Source organism: Hylobates moloch, unplaced genomic scaffold, assembly GCF_009828535.3.
Source record: "Hylobates moloch isolate HMO894 unplaced genomic scaffold, HMol_V3 SCAFFOLD_3, whole genome shotgun sequence".
Lineage (NCBI taxonomy): Eukaryota > Metazoa > Chordata > Mammalia > Primates > Hylobatidae > Hylobates > Hylobates moloch.
The window spans coordinates 99930569-99951286 of record NW_026652278.1 but is presented as its reverse complement, the minus strand read 5'-3'; the positions used below and the strand labels follow the sequence as shown (position 1 = coordinate 99951286).

The following is a 20718-nucleotide window of genomic DNA, read 5'->3' as shown; positions in this document are numbered from 1 at the left end:
AAAATTAAATGGTTCATTATCTGAATTTTTTTTTATCTTTCAGCTGTAAGGATGGGTCTTATTTAGACACAGCCAAAATTACTGCTCTATAAAGAGCTTAGGGCTACCCTGACTCTGAAAGATCTATATAAAACTCAGTTCTATTTCCAAGACTGCTATAGATCCAAAATAAATCATCAGCAGTCTGTACATTCATTTATATATACATACTGTACCTTCTCTAACTGAAAATATTTCACACAACAGATTGAATTCAATATGCTTTCCCTGAAGACGCTATTATGAAGAGCAAAAGTGCTATTACCTAAAATTTAAAAAGATAGGATATTAATTGCAGTCTTTTTATAGCCTCCACATTGTCTCCACTGATGATTCTCTTAACCTTTCCAATTACAGACATGATCCAAATAAGTATCCTAATTTAATTAGAAAATATGTGGTCAAATCCTTATATTTTTGGCAGATTGCATTCACAACTCAGAAATTAATGCCCAGGGAAAGTGTCTTTCCAATATTTCAGGTGTACTCTGGATCGGTAAAGATATTGATACTTTCTAGATATTGTAAAGCAGAAAATAGAAACTAGCATAAAACGGGCAATGTAGAATGCCTTTCAAATTGAATAGGTACTTTTTTCTGTTAAACCAGGAAAGACCTTAAAATTACATTCCCTTTTAAATTTTTTAATTATATAAATAATGCATTTTCAATGTAGGGAAATGGTAAGATACAGATGGGCAGTGGTCTTACCTATATCCTTCCAGATATTTCCCTCTGGATAAACATGTATATTTTGTTACAATAATTCCTGCACCTCAAAAACAATACAAACAGTAAAAATGAGATTGTACTAGCCTTATTACCTGTTGCACAGGTGCTAATTTATATACAAATCTATGTGCATTCATTTCAATTTTGACTTTTAAATTTAAATTGATACTATCAAAATAATACTACAAGTTTCCACGTTAAGCAGCAGCAGTTTCAGAATAATTCAAAACTTGATTCAGGCATGCTGCTGATAAAAAAAAACATGTACTTTTTTTTCATTAGAATATGTAGCTTTCTACTACTGCATCCTTCAAAGAGAAGGATATTCTGCCGGTTTGGCCACAAGCTCTTCACATGTAGACAGTTACTCCTTAGTAAACTTTTCATTCATCTTGGTGTTCTTGAAAATATTCATCAAACATAGAAGAAGGCTCATTTTCATGTTCCTTTGGTTATTTAAATTTCTTCTCCACATTGAATGGCAAAATCAATATGCTATAATACAATGTTCATACATTCTTCATCTGACTGATCATGACGTAAGAAGAGAACTATGCCACAGTCATCAGTCCACATACAGCTCTAGTTACTTTTTTGAATTTTTTGCTTCTTAAGCCACTTGTAGAATCATCAAATAAGGAATCCATGTCTGGATCTAGAAACTTTCAGTTTCCTTTTTAGCTTTTTTACTCTGCAGCTACATTTTGATCACGATGTTAACTTATGGAATTTCTAGAGAGATCATGGCACTCAGGACTGCCAAGATGCCAGAAATACACTTGAATGACTCCACCATGAACTGAGAATCAACAAGAAAAACTCCATAGACTCAGAAACCCCACTGCTTGAGCTGCAGGACCAGCTGCTTCATCACAGTCAGGTGAATGTACAACTCAGTCCAGGCTGGACAATCAAAGCTAGCAAGGATATTACCAATTACTAACGGGATTGTAATTGTCCTAGTCCTTTTGAAAGCAATTAAACAATGTGAATCAAAAGCAATACAAAGATTCATACCTTTTACATACCTTTATCCTCAATTTGTGAAATTATAGACTAACTGAATATTCCAAAAATATGGAAAAATTATATGTATGAAGCAGCACCTCAGATCATTATTCATAACAGTAAAGTATTGGAAAAAACTACAGTGCCAACAATAGAAAAGGGAAAAATGAAATTACAGAGCATCCACTCAAATATTGTCAAGCCTTTTTAAAATTATGGTTATAAAGACTGTGCAAGGGCATGAATAATGCTCATGACATAATAAATAGTGACTCAAGCTTTATAATTATTTGTACTAATGACTTCAATAAAATATAAAAAGAGAATGCTCACTATTACTAAGACCGACTGTCTAAACTAGATTGCAATTTTTAATCAAGAGAGTGACAGACAGAGTATATGTGTGATATGGTTTGTATCTGTGTCCCCACCAAATCTCATGTCCCTATAATCCCCAGTGTTGGAGGTGGGGCCTGGTGGAAGGTTATTGGATCATGGGGGTGGATCCTTCATTAATGGTTTAGCACCATCCCTTGAGTGCTGTTCTCATGATAGAGTTCTCACGAGATCTGGTTGTTTAAAAGTCTGTATCACCTGCCTAGCCTGCCCCTCCACCTCTTCTTGCTCCTACTCTGGCCATGTAAGACATGCCTGCTTCCCCTTCGCTTTCTGCCATAATTTTAAGTTTCTTAAGGCCTCCCAAGAAGCAGATGCTGCCATACTTCCTGTATAATCTACAGAACTGTGAGCCAATTAAACATCTTTTCTTTATAAATTACTCAGTCTCAGGTATTTCTTTATAGCAGTGCAAGAACAGACGAATGCAATGTGCATAGACTTTTCCAAGACCTTGGAATGTTTTATGTAAAGGCATATTATCAGTCAGCGAAGTAGAACCACTAGAAGTAATATAGATTAAAGGATTTGTTATAGGGGTTAGATTTTTATGAAACTATGTTGCTGGTGGAGAAGTCTGTGCAAGGCTGTTGTCTCTGTGTCTGATGTTGAACCTGAAGTCACTATAGAATAGCCAGCCAGCAATTGGTAGGAAAGGCTGAGTAGATGAGGGCAAGGACATACTAGAAGCTGAAAGGACAAGTGAGTGCTTGAGGACAAACTTGACCCAAGTCCCTTGGGTTGGGCTTTCTGTCACTTGCAATCTAAAGAGTTCTAACTGATAAAAGTAGATCAGTCTTGGCCTTGGAATAATAAGTCTGATTACGTTACAGAAACTTCACTATGGCTCCACCTAGCAATAAAACCCATGGAGCTGAGTGACTGACAACCCCTTCCAGAGACCAAATGGGCAGAATCTGGGAAAAACTGGGAAGACCAAAGGAGTTAAAGACTGAGGCATGGAGGAGAAAGCAAGAATAGGAACCTTGAAAAGTGGCAGTTTAGTAACCTTGAGGCTCTAGAGCGAAGACTCTTCATGGCCATTGAGAAACTTTGAATCTGCTGAATGGAGTGTAGAAGTCACTCTCTAATCTCCACCTTCTATCCATTCTCTGTGGGTTAGCAAGTAGAATGGAAACTTAACCCTTGGTGAAAAGCTGCTTTGTGCATTCTTGTAGACTCTATCTGTGTTTTTGGCCCACGAGGATAGGCATGGTACTGGGGTAAAACATTGTGATGACAACGAAGGCTAAGCGTTGACTGATACAGCCATTACCTACTAAAGTGTACATGCCTCCACTTTACATTTGTTTGAAAATTCCTATATAAAGAAACTAAGTAAACAAAGCACAAGTCTTGATAAATTCACAGTTGTATGTCATTCTTCATATCCAGTTGAAAAATGGTCAACACATCATAAATGATTTCATGCTGGACACAGTAGCTCGTGTCCATAATCCCAGCACTTTGGGAGGCTGAGGTGGGAGGATTACTTGAAGCCAGGTGTTTAAGATCAGCCTGGGCAATAGAGGCTGATCCCTGTCTGTACAAAAAATAAAAAATTAGCTGGGCGTGGTGGCACACACCTACAGTCCCAGCTCTCGGGAGGCTGAAGCAGGAGGATCTCTAGAGCCCAGGAGTTGGAGGCTGCAGTGAGCTACTACACTGCATCCTGGGCAACAGAGCTAGACTCTGTCTCTAAAAATAAAAAATAAAATAAAATAAATTTAAAAAGAAAGGAAGAAGAAGAAAAAGAAAAAATGACGTAGCAGAATTTTCCCTGCCAAATCCACCAGTTAATAACCTATTGTTATATCTTGAACATTATGTTGGGATTATTTCCTTCTGAAATGGACTTCCTTCCATTTCCATTCCACCTTCTATCCTTATGTATTTTTGTTCACCAAGACTCTTATAAGAAAATTCTACTACAAATATGACATTGTTGGGGAGAGAAAAGCTTTCACCTCAGACTCTCTCTGAAACACTGGCTTATGTCTGCCCAGCCCTCTGAGAAGTAATCATGATTTGTAAATAAAAGCCACCCTGGGGCTCACATGAGATCACAATTTATCTCCACAGTTTTCATGTTATGTTATTATCCTAATGTTACCCTAAGACTCTTAAAAATAACACTTAAAAAGATCCATATTTCTCATATCTAAAGGAAGTTTGTTATTTCTTTGTTTGCACCCTACCTTATTAGAAAAAGGATTGGAGGAAGTTTTCTGTTATGCAAAAGAAGAAAGGAAGAAAGAAAGAAAGGAAGGAAGGAAGAGGGAGAGAGAGAGAAAGAAAGAAAAAGAAAGGAAGGAAGAGAGAGAGAAGAAAAGAAAAAGAAAGAAAGAAAGAAAAAGAAGAAAGAAAAAGAAAAGAAAAAGAAAGAAAGAAAGAAAAAGAAGAAAGAAAAAGAAAGAAGAAAGAAAGAAGAAAGAAAGAAAGAAGAAAGAAAGAAAGAAAGAAAGAAAGAAAGAAAGAAAGAAAGAAAGAAAGAAAGAAAGAGGAAGGGAGGGAGGATCAGTTCAGAGAAAAATCAATGGTTAAAAAAATAAGCTGTCACTAGGGTAAGAATAACATGCATAATGCGTTTTTTAATGTCCTGAGAAACTGAGCTGTATATTTGTTTCATAGCTCCCCAGCTTCCACAGCAAAGATGGAGAACTGATAATTATCACTATTTTTATTCTTAATGGTTGCTCAGGGGGAAAATTTTTAAAGGGGACATTAGTGGAATAAGGTTACCCTTCTGTCACTCACATTTGATTACTCATAGACTTTTCTATTTGAAGATGCATTAAGGAAAATTTTCCTTGCAAACAAATGTGGTCAAATGAATTGACCAACACGCATACTTGCCAGTGCCCAGCATCCTCAAGTGCCTATAGGACATTAACTCCAGTAGCCTGTGTGACCAAGTAGAATAAAAATAAAGTTACTGGGAGTTCAGGATTGATAATATCTCTGATTTGTGTATTTCTGCAGCAGTCAGTCTCTTTCAAAATATGGGAACAGCAAGTTAAAATAAACTGTCTTATTGGCAGAACTGAGTGTGATCATGAGATACCATTCAGCTTTTATGCTGATTCATCAGCTCACAGTGAAACGAGCTTGCATGAGAGCATCCCAGGACCACTGAACATTCAGAGGTACGTCCTTGCATCCTAATTTTTTTAAGGTAAAATGAGATTTTCATAGAATAAGGATACAGCTGATAAATAACAAGGCTAAAATTGCATATACACTAGCCTACATTTAAGAATAGCTTGGCTAATTACTCCTAAGTCATCGGTTTTTTTGTTTGTCTTTGTTTTTTACTATTTATTTCCTTTGCTTTACAGCTTTATTGAGGCATAATTGATGTAAATAAACCATCCATATTTAAAGTGTATTATTGATGAGTTTTGACATAATATACTTCCACGAAACCATCTTCAGTCAATGTAATGAAACTTTATATCACTCTCAGAACTTTCTCTTACCTCTTTCACACTCTAATTATTGTTTTTAAGCTGCCTGTTTCTATTATATAGCAAATAATTTGCTTTTTAGAATCAAGTTCATTGTGATGCGATGAATATTTATCATTTGCTCTTTTGAACTGTGGTTGATGATTCTGTGACTTTTGTAGGTATCACAAAAGGGATTTACTTTCATGCGGAAAACTTAGGCTCGGCAAATGAATCCATATTTATGAATTTATGATGGGCTGAAATGGTAGGATGAACTGGCTAGTCTCTCTCGGACAAGAGTAGAACATTTAAAATGAAGTGGAGGTGATGGTGATGGGGGCGGGGTGGTACCACTTCAGTATAAGGAAACTGCAGAGAGAAAAAAAAACCCACCTGATTACTATGGCAGGGGTCAGTTCACGATTACATCATGAAAGGGGCAAATAGTTTAGAATATGCTAGGGGCTGGTGAAGAATTAAAGAAAAAAATGAGGGAAGAATGAAAGGGGGTAAGGGAAGAAGGGGAAAAGGGAAGGAACAAATAAAGAAGATATTAAGAGTAAAGGAACAAATAAAGAAGATATTAAGATAATAAAGATATTAAAAAGACAAACAGAGAATACTGCAGTAGGGCTTTGGGCTAAAAGACATAGAGTGACTTTTGTGATAAAGAAACCAAAGAAGGTCATGAAATGGGTATCCAAAAAATAAAAATAAAAAATAAACGGGCAGCCTGTGGCGCTGCGGCCGGATAAAGAGCATCAGGGACAGGGAGGCTGCAATAAGATTCCACCACCATCTCTGCCCATCACTAGGGCCGGAGGCAGAGAAAAACTTCCCCTACTCAAGAAAAAGAAGTTATTTTTGTCAAGTTAAATGAGCCTGAACCTGCAGAGCTGAATTGGCAGATGAATATTGCTAATTGGTGCAGTTTCTTCGGTGCAGGAAAAAGCTTCCAATCAGACCAGCGATTCATTGGCCACATGAAGGTAATTTATTAATAAAAATGAACTGAAGTTTCAGAATCCTTGATAATGATGAGCTCATGGTCCTTCGCCTCCCTTCCCTTCCCTAGAAAGGACCCCCTACAACAATGATGCCTCAGTGATATCTTCTCCAGCCCATTCCATATGTGGCAACATTTAAAGTGGTTTTTATTTTTTTCATTAGGAATTTCTACATTTAGTTGTCAAATCAAGCTGCTCTAATTGCCTGATTGTGATTCTCCCTTCATCAACAGACTTTTTGAGGAGTTCCTGATTCAAAGTAACCAGGAAAGTCTGCTAAGTACAGCTTAATTCTGAAAAGTGAAGGGGAAAACAAAACAGAGAGGAGAAACAGTCTCCCTTTAAAAAAAATTAACTTTACAGTTTAATAAATTTGACAAATGTATCTTCCTATGTAACCATAACCACATTAAGACATGGAGAATTGACATCACCCCAGAGAATTCTGGTCTGCTTTGCAGTAACCACTCTCCCCAGCCCTGATCGTAGACAGCCACTGGTCTCCTTTTGTAGATTAGCATTGCCTTTTCTAGAATTCCATATAAATGAAGTTATATGATGGCTTTTTAAAAAGTCAGTTGAACGTTTTTTGAGATTCAATCTGTGTGCTATATGTACATCATTAGTCCATGCTTTTCATGGCTGAGTAGTATTCTATTATATAAATGTACTCCAATATGTGTATCCATGGGCATTTGGGTTCTTTCTGTTTTTTAGCCCATTAAAAATCAGACGGCTATGGGTATTAGTGTCCATGTATTTGTGTGGACATATGTTCTCATTTCTCTTGGGCAAATGCCTGGGGGTGGGATTGCTGTGTCATATAGTAAGTGTATTTTTAACTTTATAAGAAACCATCAGCTGTTTTCCAAACTGACTGTACCACTTTACATTTCCATCAATAATGCCTGAGATTTCTAGTTGCTCCAAACCAGAGCCACTGAAATGGGTATAAAGTGGTATCTGATTGTTTTAATCACATTTTCCTAATGACTAGTAATGTTAAGTGTTTTTTCATGTGTTTATTGGCCATTCGTGAAGTTCTTTTGTGAAATGTTTGCTAAAATCTTATGCCCATTTTTAAAAATAGGGCCATTTTGTAACTGTCCAATGAGTTCTCCTTGTCTGCTGCCCAAGTAAAGGTGATTTATCAAGGAGTTTGTCCTTTGCATGCCCAGGTAAAGGAATTGCAGTAGACAGGGCTTAATTCACTCAGAGCCACCTGAATGGGAGACTGGAGTTTTATTACTCAAATCAGTCTCCCTGAAAATTTTGAGACCGGGGTTTTTAAAGGATAATTTGGCAGACAGGAGGCCAGGGAGTGGAGAGTGTTGACTGGTTAGTTCAGAGATGAAATCACAGGGGATCGAAGTGGGTTTTTCTTGTTGTCTTCTGTTCCTGGGTGGGATTGCAGAACTGGTAGAGCCAGGTTACTGGTCTGAGTGCTAGCTGGTGGATCAGAATGCAGGGTCTGGAGAGTATCTCGAGCACCAGTCTTAGGTTTTACAATAGTGATGTTATCCCTAGGAGCAACTGGGGAGGTTCAGCATCTTGTGGCCTCTGGCTGTATGATTCCAGAACATAATTTCTAATCTTGTGGCTACTATATTACTCCTACAAAGGCAGTCTGGTCCCCAGGCAAGATGGGAGTTGATTTTGGGAAAGGGCTGTTTTCTTTGTTTCAAAGTTAAACTATAAACTAAGTTCCTTCCAAAGTTAGTTCAGCCTATGACCAAGTATGAACAAGGGTGGCTTGGAGTTTAGAAGCTAGATAGAATCAGGTTAGATTTCTCTCAGCGTCATAATTTTCTCACTGTTACAATTTTTGCAAAGGTAGTTTCAATTTGTCTTATTGTTGAGTTGTGAGAGTTCTTTATATATTATATATTATTTCTTTTTTTTTTTTTTTTTTTTTTTTGAGTCAGGGTCTCGCTCTCTCACCCAGGCTAGAGTACAGTGATGCAATCATGGCTCACTGCAGCCTCAAACTCCGGAGCTCAAGAGATTCTCCCACCTCAGCCTCCTGAAGTGTTAGAGTTACAGGCATGAACCATGGTGCTTGGACAATATATTCTTTGGTCTCTTTCATGTAACTGAATTTAAAATTTTGATGAAGTTCAGTTTCTCCATTTTTTGTAGTTTGTCCTTTGTGTGGCCTGAAAAGCTTTGCCTATCCTATAATTGTGAAGATCATTGTCTATAATTTATTTCAGAAGTTTTATGGTTTCAGCTTTTAAACTTAGACCTATACTCCATTCTGAGTAAATTTTTTGCCTGTGACATGAGGAACTCATTGAGGTTGTTTTTATTTAATCAAAGTCTATTCAGTGATTTGGGCACTGTTTATTGGAAAGACCATCCTAACTGAATTACCTTGCTGCCTTTATAAACAGTGAGTTGACCTGTGGTCTACAGGTCTATCTGTATGCAAATACTGCATTATCTTGATTACTGTTTGCATTAGTCAGTTCTAATTAGTCAGTTGGCTGCCAAAAGAAATACTTTAGACTGGCTATTTATAAAGAAAAGAGCTTTAATTGGCTCATGACTCTTCAGGCTGTACAGGAAGCATAGCGGCTTCTGCTACTGGAGAGGCCTCAAGAAACTGAAAATCATCATGGAAGGTCAAGGGGAAGCAGGCTCATCTTACATGGCCAGAGCAGGAGCAAGAAGGAAGGAGGGGAGGTGCCACACGCTTTTAAACATCCAGATCTTGTGAGAACTCACTCACTTTACAGTACCAAGTGGGGATGGTGCTAAACCATTCATGAGACCTTCTCCCCAAGATCCAGTCACTTCCCACTAGGCCCCATCTCCAACACTGGGGATTACAATTCAACATGAGATTTGGTGGGGACACATGTCCAAACCATATCACTGTTACCATACAGGATGTCTTGAAATCAGATGGTTATATCTTGAATTTTTATTCTTTTTTTACCTCAAAATTATTTTGACTATTCTATGTTCTATGTTCTTAGCATTTCTGTATAAATTTTAGGGTCAATTTGCCAATTTCTACATCAGAAGACTGTTGGGATTTTGATTAGCATATTGTTCAATCTATAGACCAATTTGAGTAGAACTGACATCTTAACATATTGGGTTTCTTGTTCCATGAACATAGTATATATCTACACTTGTTCATGTTATCTTTAATTTCTTTCAACATGTTTTGAAATTTTTAAAGTACAGATCTTGAAAATATTTTATTCTTAAATAGTTCATATTTTTAGATAATATGCTAAATAGTGTAGTTGATCAAATTTTATTTTCCAATTATTATTACCAGTATATAGAAGCACAACGTAGTTCTTATATTAAATTGAACCCTATGACTTTGCCAAAGTCATTTGTTCTAGTAGATTTTTGAAGTTTTCTTATGATTTTCTATATAAATGATCATGATGCATACAAAGATATACATTTTTATTTCTTTCTACAACTGTATGCATTTTATTAATTTTTAAATTTTAAACATTTAATTTTTGTGGATACATAGATGTACATATTTCTGGACTATATGGGATATGTTGATACAGGCAAACAGTGTGTGATAATCACATCAAGGCAAATGGGGTAACCATCACCTCAAGCATTTATCCTTTGTGTTACAAACAATCCAATTATACTCTTTTAGATATTTAAAATGTACAATTGAACTATTTTGACTATAGTCACCCTTTTGTGCTGCAAATACAAGATCTTATTCATTGTTTCTAACTATTTCTTTGTATCCATTATTCATTCCCACATCCCTCTCCCAATCTTCCAACTACTCTTCCCAGCCTCAGGCAACCATCCTTTTACTCTGTCTCCATGAGTTTGATTGTTTTAATTTTTAACACCTACAAAGAAGTGAGAACATGCAAAGTTTGTCTTTCTGTGCCTGGCTTATTTTGCTTAATGTAATGACCTCCAGTTATCTATGTTGTTGCAAATGACTGGCTCTCATTCTTTTCTATGGCTGAACAGTACTCTATTGTATATGTGTACGACATTTTCTTTATCCATCTTTCTGTTGATGAACATTTAGGTTGCTTCCAAATCTTGGCTATTGTGGATAGTGCTGCAATAACCATGGAAGTGCAGATATCTCTTCGATATACTGATTTTCTTTCTTTTGGATATATATCTAGCACTGAGATTGCTGGATCATATGCTGGTAGCTCTATTTATAGTTTTGTGAGGAACCACCAAACAGTTCTCCATAGTGGTTGTTCTAATTTACACTACTACCAACACTGTACTGGGGTTTCCTTTTCTCCACAATTTTATCAGCATTTGTTATTGTCCATCATTTGGATAAAAGTCATTTTAACTGGAGTGAAATGATATCTTATTGTATCTTATTGCAGTTTTTTGTTTGTTTGTTTGTTTGTTTTGAGACTGAGTCTCACTCTGTCACCCAGGCTGGAGTGCCTGGGTGTGATCTCAGCTCACTGCAAGCTCCGCCTCCCGGGTTCATGCCATTCTCCTGTCTCAGCCTCCCATGTCGCTGGGACTACAGGCGCCGGCCACCACACCCGGCTAATTTTTTGTATTTTTAGTAGAGACAGGGTTTCATCATGTTAGCCAGGATGGTCTTGATCTCCTGACCTCGTGATCCACACGCCTCAGCCTCCCTAAGTGCTGGGATTACAGGTGTGAGCCACTGCGCCTGGCCTTATTGCAGTTTTGATTTGCGTTTCTCTGATTCTTAATGATATTGAGCACCTATTCATATACTTGTTTGCCATTTGTATATCTTCTTTTGAGAAATGTCTGTTCAAATCTTTTGCCCATTTTTAATTGGATTATTAGATTTTTTTTCCTATAGAATCGTCTGAGCTCCTTATATGTTCTGCTTATTAATCCCTTGTCAGGTGGGTAGTTTGCAAATATTTTCTCCCATTCTGTGTGTTATCTCTTCATTTTGTCTGTTGTTTCCCCGCTGTGCAGAAGCTTTTTAAATTGATGTGATCCCATTTGTCCATTTTTGCTTTAGTTGCCTGTGCTTGTGGGGTATTACTCAAGAAATCTTTGCCCACCCCAGTGTCACGTAGAATTTTCCCAATGTTGTCTTGTAGTTGTTTCATAGTTTTAGGTCTTAGATTTAAGTCTTAAATCCATTTTGATTTCATTTTTATAGGGATAGAAAGGGATCTAGTTTCATTCTTCTGCATATGGATATTCAATTTTTCCAGCTCCATTGATTGAAGAGACTGTTTTTCCCCTATGTATATTTTTGGCACTTTTATTGTCAATAAGTTCACTGTAGAAGTCTGGATTTGTTTCTGAGTCCTCCATTCTGTTCCACTGGCCTCTATGTCTGTTTTTTTGCGAGTGCCATGCTGTTTTGGATACTATAGCTCCACAGTATCATTTGAATCAGGTAATGTAATTCCTCAGTTTTGTTCTTTTTGCTCAGACAGCTTTGGCTATTCTGGGTCTTTTGTGGTTTTATATAAATTTTAAGATTGATTTTTCCATTTCTGTGAGAATGTCATTGATATTTTGATATGGATTGCAATGAATCTGTAGTTTGCTTTGGGTAGTATGGATATTTTAATAATTTTGATTCTTCCAATCCATGAACATGGAATATCTTTCCATTTTGTGTGTGTGTGTCCTCTTCAATTTTTTGCATCAATGTTTTGTAGTTTTCATTGTAGAGATCTTTCACTTCTTTTGTTAGCTAATTCCAGGTATTTTATTTGTAGCTATTGTAAATGGGACTACTTTCTTGATTTTTTTCAGATTATTTGCTGTTGGTATATAGAAATGCTACTGTTTTTTGGATGTTGACTTTATATCCTATAATACTGAATTTGTTTATCAGTTCTAATATTTTTTTGGTGGAGTCTTTAGGTTTTTCCAAATGTAAGATCATATCCTCTGCAAACAAGGAAAGAAAGATCCTTTGAATTTCTGTGGTATTGGTTTAATGTCTCTGGTTGTAATGTCTTCTTTTTCATTTTTGATTTTATTTATTTGGGTCTTCGCTCTTTTTTTCTTAGTTTGGCTAAAGCTTTTTCAATTTTGTTTATCTTTTCAAAAAAACAAACTTTTTGTTTCATTGATCTTTTTATTGTATTTTTCTTTTTTTTTTTTTTTTTTTTTTTTGAGACGGAGTCTCGCTGTGTCGCCCAGGCTGGAGTGCAGTGGCACAATCTCGGCTCACTGCAAGCTCCGCCTCCCGGGTTCACGCCATTCTCCTGCCTCAGCCTCTCCCAGTAGCTGGGACTACAGGCGCCCGCCACCACACCTGGCTAATTTTTTGTATTTTTAGTAGAGACAGGGTTTCACTGTGGTCTCGATCTCCTGACCTCGTGATCCGCCCGCCTCGGCCTCCCAAAGTGCTGGGATTACAAGCGTGAGCCACCGCGCCCAGCCTGTATTTTTCATATCAATTTCATTTGTTTCTGTTCTAATCTTTATTATTTCTGCTCTTCTACTAATTTTGACTTTGGTTTACTGTTGCTTTTCTAGTTCTTTAAGATGCATTATTAGGTTGTTCATTTGAAGTTTTTCTTAATTTTTCACATAAGCACTGATAGCTACAAACTTCCTTCTTAGTACTGCTTTCACTGCATACCATAGGTTTTAGTATGTTGTGTTTCCATTATCCTTTGTTTCAAGAAATTTTTCAGTTTATTTCTTAATCTCTTCATTGACCCAGTGATCATTCAGGAACATATTGTTTAATTGCCCTGTGCTTGTATAGATTCCAAAATTCCTCTTATTAATTTATAGTTTTATTCCATTGTGATCAGAGAAGATGCTTGATATTATTTCAATTTTTTTTATGTGTTAAGACTTGTTTTGTGACCTAACATATGGTCTATCCTTGAAAATGATCCATGTGCTGAAAAGTATGTATTCTGCAGTTGTTGGATTAAGTGTTCTGTAAATAATCTTCTAGGTCCATTTGGTTTATAGTGCAGATTAAGTCTGATGTTTCATTTTTGATTTTCTGTCTGGATGATCTGTCTAATGCAAAAGTGGGATTCTGACTTTACTAGCTATTATCGTACTGGGTCTATTTCTTTAATAATAATTGCTTTATATATCTGAGTGCTACAGTATTGGGTGAATATATATTTTAAAATGTTATATTCCCTTGCTGAATTGACATTTTTATCATTATATAATGACCTTTTTTTTCTCTTCTTATCATATTAGTCTTTAAACCCATTTTGTCTATTTTATCTGATACATTTATATCTACTCTTGCTCTTTTTTGATTTCCAGTGGCATGAAATATATTTTTCCTGTAAGCAACACATCATTGTCTTATATTTTAAATCCATTCAGCCACTTTATGTCTTTTGATTGGAGAGATTTGCCTATTTACATTCAGTTTTATTATTGACAAGTAAGGATTTACTCCTGCCATTTTATTATTTGTTTTCTGTTGTTTTGTGGCCTTTCTTTCTTTTCTTTCTTCCTGTATTCCTTTAAATATGGCTGTTTTTCTCTGCTGATATGTATTAATTTCCTCTTTAAGGCCAATAATTCTTAGGTTTGCCCCTTTTAGGCTATTTTCTAGATCTCGTAGGCATGCTTCATTCTTTCATATTTTTTGTCTCCTCTGCGTATTTTTAAATAGCCTGTCTTCAAGTTTACTAATTATTTCTTCTGCCTGATCAGTTCTGCTGTTAAGACTGATGCATTCTTCAGTATGTGAATTGCATTTTAAACTCCAGAATTTCTGCTTCTTTTTTTTAATTATTTCAATGTCTGTGTTAACTTTTTCTAATAGAATTCTGAATTCCTTCTCTGTTATCTTGAATTTCCTTGAGTTTCTTCAAAACTGCTATTTTGAATTCTCTGTCTGAAAGGTCACATATCTCTGTCTCTCTGGCATTGGTCCCTGATGCCTTATTTAGTTCATTTGGTGAGGTCATGTTTCCCTGGATAGTCTCAATGTTTGTGGATGTTTCTCTATGTCTGGGCATTGAAAAGTTAAGTATTTATTGTAGTCTTCACAGTCTGGGCTTGTTTGTGCCTGTCCTTCTTGGGAAGGCTTTCCAGGTATTTGAAGGGACTTGGGTGTTGTGATCCAAGTTTTTGGTCACTGAAGCTGTATATGCATTAGGGAGCACTCCCAGCTCAGTAATGCTGTGATTCTTACAGACTCCTAGAGGTACGGACTTGGTAATTTTGGATAAGATCCAGAAAAATTATCTGGATTGCCAGGCAAAGTCTCTTGTATTCTTCTCTTACTTTCTCCCAAACAAACTCTCTCTTTCTCTCTCTCTCTCTCTCTTTCTGATGAGCTGCTCTCTGGTGAGCTGGGGGCGGGGTAACACAAGCACCCTTGTGGCTACCACCACTGAGACTGTGCTGGGTCAGACCTGAAACTAGCAGAGCACTGGGTCTTTCCCAAAGCCTGCTGTAACCACTACTTGGTGGTGAAGCCAGGCAGTCTTGTGTCCTTCCCTTCAGGGTGCCAAGTTACCCCCAGGCCTCAGGCAGGTCCAGAGATGCCATCCAGGAGCCACTGAAACTTCAGAAATCTACTTGGTGCTCTATTTTGCTGTGACTAGGCTGGCACCAAAATCACAGGATAAAGTCCTTCCCATTCTTCCCTCCCCTTTCCCCAGACAGAGGCATCTCTCCCCACGTCTACCACCACAGATTCATGGGGATTTCTGCCAGGGTACCACTAATGTTCACTTAAGGTCCGAGGGCTCTTCAGTCAGCTTGTGGTGAATGCTGCCAGGCCTGAGACTCACCTTTCAGGGAAGTGGGCTCCCCTCTGGCCCAGAGTAGGTCCAGAAATGCCATCCAAGAGCCAAGGCCTGGAATTGGGAACCCCAACAGTCAACTTGTTGCTCTTTTTCACTGTGTCCAAGCTGGTACCTAAGCTGCAAGGCAAAGTCCCTTTATTCTTCCCTCTGCTTTTTCTCAAGCAGAAGGAGTCTCTCTTCACAGCCACCACAACTGTGAATATGCTGAGTCACATCTGAAACCAGCACATCTCAGAGTCTCACTCAAGGCCCATGGCATGTACTACCTGGTTACCACTGCTGATTTTTCAGGGCCCAAGGGCTCTTTAGTCAGCAGAGGATGAATCCTTCCAGAACAGGGTCCTTCCCTTCAAGGCAGCAGTTTACCTTCTGGCTGAGTGTGTGTCTAGAAATATTGTCCAGGAGGTAGGACCTGGGTGGGAGGCTTTACGACTCTGTCCAGTGGCCTAAACTACTGTGGCTGAGCTGTTATCTAAGATGCAAGACAAAGTCTTCTTTACTCTTCCTTGTCCCCTCTTCAAGTGGAAGGAAGGGATCTCTTTCGGAGCTGTCAGCTGCGCTGCCTGGGGTTGGGGGATGGGCGGTGTAAGCCCTCCCTGGCCACCCTGGCTTGTGTCTTGCTAAATCACATGCCCCCCACATCCACTGGCTACAAGCCCAGCTCAGCACTAAGACTTGCCTAGGAGTTGCAGTCCTTGTGGCCTAGCCTGCCTTTCAAGTTCATTCAGAACCTCAGAGCGCTTAAACCCAGACTGGCAAGGCTTGTGGTATCTCAAGTTACAACTGCTGGAATGGGCAATTCCCCTCTGGCTAGGGCTGGTCTAAATGTTCCTTCCATGTTAATTGGCTGAGTTCTGCCTGGTGTTGGCAGCACTAAGTTCCAATGCCAACTCCCACAGTCACTACACTCTCCTTCCCAAAGCACACAGAGTTTTGCCTCCATGCCATGTGGCTGCTGCCGGCAGATGAGGGAGGGTTGGTGTTGGCAATACAAGACTGTCTTTCCTACCCTGTTTAGTGCCTCTTTCAGTAATATGAAGTTAAAAATCAGGTACTGTAATTGCTTGCCTGATTTTTGATTCTTATGAGGGTGTTTTTTTGTGTAGATTGTTGTTAAATTTGGTGTTTCTCCCGGGAGGACAATCAGTGAAGGTTTCTATTTAGCCATCTTGCTCTGCTTCCTCTCACATTTTATTTAGTTTGATCCTATTGCATTGACTATGATTTTTGTAAAGTGTTGAAATGGTGACAGTGGTATCTTTGTTTTTCTTCCTCATCTTGGTTTTTCACTATTAAGTATGATAATGACTGAGATTTTATCATTATCCTTTATCATATTGTGAAGGTCACCTTCTCAGTTTTCTGAAAGTTCTTGGAGAATTAGTGTTAAATTTTGTCAGATAATTTTCTGCATATATTAAGATAATCATGTGTAATTTTTTTTCTCCTTTATTTTGTTAATATGGTAATTACATTGGTTTCCAAGCACTAAATTGACCTCTCATTCCTGGAATAAAACCCACTTGGTTATAACATGTTATTTTTCTATATACTACTGGATTCAATTTGCTAAATATTTTGTTAAGAAAGGGGATATTGGTCTGTAATTTCGTTTTCTTGCACAATGTTTGCCTATTTTTGGAAATGTCGACCTTGTGAATCAAGCTGGGATAATTCTTTTCTTCTGTTTTACAGAACATCTTGTAAAATATTGGTATTATTATTTTCTTAAATATTTGATAGAATTTACCAATGATCCCATCCAGGTCTGACATTTTCTTTGTGGGAACATTTTCAATTCAAATTTAATTTCTTTAATATGTAAGGACTATTAAGTTTTTCTATTTCTTTTTATGTAAATTTTGATAATTTTTAAAGCAATTTTTTATTTAATTGAAGATGTCAACCTTACTGGCATAAAATCATTAATAATTCATGTAACGTAAAGAAGATCTCTAGTGATGTCTTCTCTGTCATTTATTATATTGCTAATTCATGTAATTTCACTGTTTAATTTTCTGGCTAGAAATGTATTTATTAATATTTTACAGATTTTTCTTTTTCTTTCATGTATTTTCTCTGTTCGTGCTTTGTTTCACTGATTTTTCTGTTCTTATTTTTATTTTTTCTTTCCTCGTATATACTTTGGGTTTGCTTTGCTCTTTTATTCTATATTCCTGAGATATGAGGTTAAATCATGAGACCACTCTTTTTTTCTAACTTAGCATTTAAAAGTTACCAATTTCCTTCTACATACTGCTTTACCTACAAATTTTGATGCATTAAGTTTTCTATTATTTTTCAGTTTAAAATTTATTTTCTGATTTTCCCTTGTTATTTCTTCTTTGACCCATGGACTATTTAAATGTGTGTTGTTTAATTTCGAAATTTAGGAGAACTGAAAGATATGTTTCTGCTTCCAATTTATAGTTAATTGCATTGTGATCAAAGAATATTTTCTATGAGACTTCAATCCTTGTATGTATGCTAAGATTTATTTTACAGCTCAACAGATAGTTTATCCTAGCCAATATTCTATATTAACTTTGAGAAATATACATTCTACTTTTGTTAGGCTAAGTTGATTGACAATTTTGCTCTAGACTTTTAAGCATTTATTGATTTTCTTTGTCTACCTGCTCAATGAATAACATAAAGAGATTTGTTGAAATTTACAATTATCTATGTATATTTATTTCTCCTTTTAGTTCTGTTTCATTATTTCCATGTATTTTGAAGCTCTATTTTTAGGTGAAGTGCGTACATATTTAGAAATATGATATTTTATTCAAGCATGAACTCCTTTATCAGTATAAGATGTCTCTTTTATGTCTGGCAGTATTTATTGACCCAAAGTCTACTTTGACTAATATTAATATAGCCACCCCCACTTTCTTATCACTCATATTTGCATGGTAAATATTTTCCATCCTTTTACTTTTAGCCTGTCTGTGTCTTTTTAATTTAAAGTATGTTTTTTGTAGATAGTTCATAGTTGGGTCTTGCCTTTTTATCCAGAGTGACAATCTGTGCTTTTAACAGAAATATTTAGACCATGTATATTTAGTGAGGATCTCAATATGGTGAATGTATCATCTTACCATTTGTTTTCTATTTGTAGCATCTGCATTTCCTTCCTTCTTTTCTCATGTGCTACCTTCTTTTGGATTAATTATATTTCTTTAGTATTCCATTTTATCCATGTATTAGTTTATTAGGTTTTTCTCTTTTGATATTTTTTAAACGGCTGCCTTAGGGTTTCTCATATGCATCTTTAACTTATTAGAGTCTACTTTTAATGATAATTCAATTCTCCCTGGCCATTGTGTTGTTATACGTATTATTTCTACATATGTTATAAACCTAATAATAAATACAGTGTTAATATTTTTGCCTTAAATATTTGATATTTTTAAAAATATAAAAAGAAATAAAAATGTACTACCTATTTATTATTTCTTACACTCTTCACTTTTCAATATTTTCATCAGATATCATTTTCCTCTGCCTGAAGAAACTGTTAGAGGGCAGATATTCTGCTAATGAACTATCTGAGCATCTTAAATCTTTTGTCTTCATTTTTGAAGGATATTTTTGCTACATGTGAAATTCTTGGTTGACGGTTTTTGTTTGTTTTAACATTTAAAGATATGTTCCACTGTCTTCTAGCTTGCTTGGAAATATCCACAGCCTTTTTATCTTTGTTCCCCTGTACACAATGCCTGTACCCCAGCAACTGGCTGCTCTTCAGGTTTCTCTTACTCAGTGTTTTTAAACAATTTGTGGCATGCCATGGTTTAGTTTTCTATGGGTGTTTATTCTGTTCGGAATTTGTTGAGCTTCCTAGATCTGTGGCTTTGTAGTTTTAATCAAATTTATACTTTTTTGGCTGTAACTTAAAAAGATGTTTTCTGTACACCTCGATTTTATGGGGCTGAAGTTGCACGTGTTTCACTGCTTGATACTATCCCACAAGTAACTGAGATAGTTGTTTTGTTTCTTTTTATCCTCTCTTATTTCCATTTGAATAGTTTCTAAAGCTATGTGTTCAACTTCACTGCTTTTTTATTATTTATATTATTATTATTATTATTTTGAGATGGAGTCTCACTCCGTTGCCAGGCCGGAGTGCAATGGCACAATCTTGGCTCACTACAACCTCCGCCTCCTGGGTTCAAGTGATTCCCCTGCCTCAGTCTCCCAAGTAGCTGGGACTACAGGTGCACACCACCACACCCAGCTAATTTTTTTTTTTTTTTGTATTTTAGTAGAGACGGAATTTCACCATATTGGCCAGGATGGTCTTGATCTCCTGACCTCGTGATCTGCCCGCCTTGCCTCCCAAAGTGCTGAGATTACAGGCGTGAGCCACTGTGCCCGGCCTGCTTTTTTTTAGTGCTCAATCTGCTGTTTATTGCATCCAGTAAAAATTTCATTTGAAATATTGTATTTTTCAGCTCTATAAATTTTGTTTCTTTAAAACTATATTTCCCATATATTACCTCATGATGTTTATATTTTCCTGTAAGTCTTTTAATGTATTTACAGTAAATATTTTAAAGTCCTTGTCTGTTAATATCATCATTGTCTTTTCTGGATCATTGACATATTTTCTGCAAATTATGAATACATTTTATTGCACCTTCATGTGCCTAGTAAACTTTTATTGGAAGCTAAGCTTAGTGATTAGTATGATGTTGAGTGCTAGATTTTCTTGTCTTTAAAGAGTGTTAGACTTTTTCTCAAATGCATTTCACTCTACTACTAAACCATGACCTCTCAAGGGATTCTACTGAATGTTCCAGTTGTTCACTTCACTCCGACTAGTTGAAAGTTGAACATCTCCTCCCACCCTGTATGAACTCTGGTAATTATTTAGCATACACGTCTCATCCCATTCTTTTCTCAGTCTCATGGAATGTTACCCTTTGTCTGTGTCATTTAGTACTCCACAATACTAAGGTGACCTCCGTACATATATATGGAACTCTTCTCTGCATACCCTTTTCCTGTCTGGTTCTTCACACTGCGAATTCCAGTCACCTCAACCCTTGCAGACTCTGATCCCTATTTTCTCAACTCGAAAAGACCGTGTTCTCCTTAAGTTTCTCCTGCCTGGATGGCTGCCCAGAAAAAGCCTCCAGGCAGAAAGCCAGGGTGACAGTCAGGTTCATTTTCTTGTTTCTCTGCTTTCAAGGATATCCATGTTATACTGCTTTTGGTCCAATGTCTGAAAACAGCTTTCTAGTTGTTTATGGTAGAATATTAAATCTGGTACCAGTTACTCCTTCATGGCTTGAGTGAAACACTTGTTTTCAAAAAGATAAAATATAAAGAGTAACATAATTAAGG

General features: G+C 36.7%; 1 long non-coding RNA gene and 1 pseudogene across 1 annotated transcript in view; one reads left to right on the top strand and one right to left on the bottom strand.

Annotated features, from left to right (window-relative positions):
- Positions 1–1154: 1154 nt before the first annotated feature.
- On the bottom strand, positions 1155–1786 carry LOC116480997 (GPN-loop GTPase 3-like; annotated as a pseudogene).
- A 3447-nt stretch (positions 1787–5233) lies between these two features.
- Positions 5234–20718, top strand: part of LOC116479713 (uncharacterized) — an 81225-nt gene continuing 65740 nt past the window's right edge. Inside the window, exons 1-2 of the long non-coding RNA XR_009212598.1 lie at positions 5234–5321; positions 6440–6613. This is a non-coding gene — a long non-coding RNA (uncharacterized LOC116479713). The remainder of the gene's footprint in view (positions 5322–6439; positions 6614–20718) is intronic.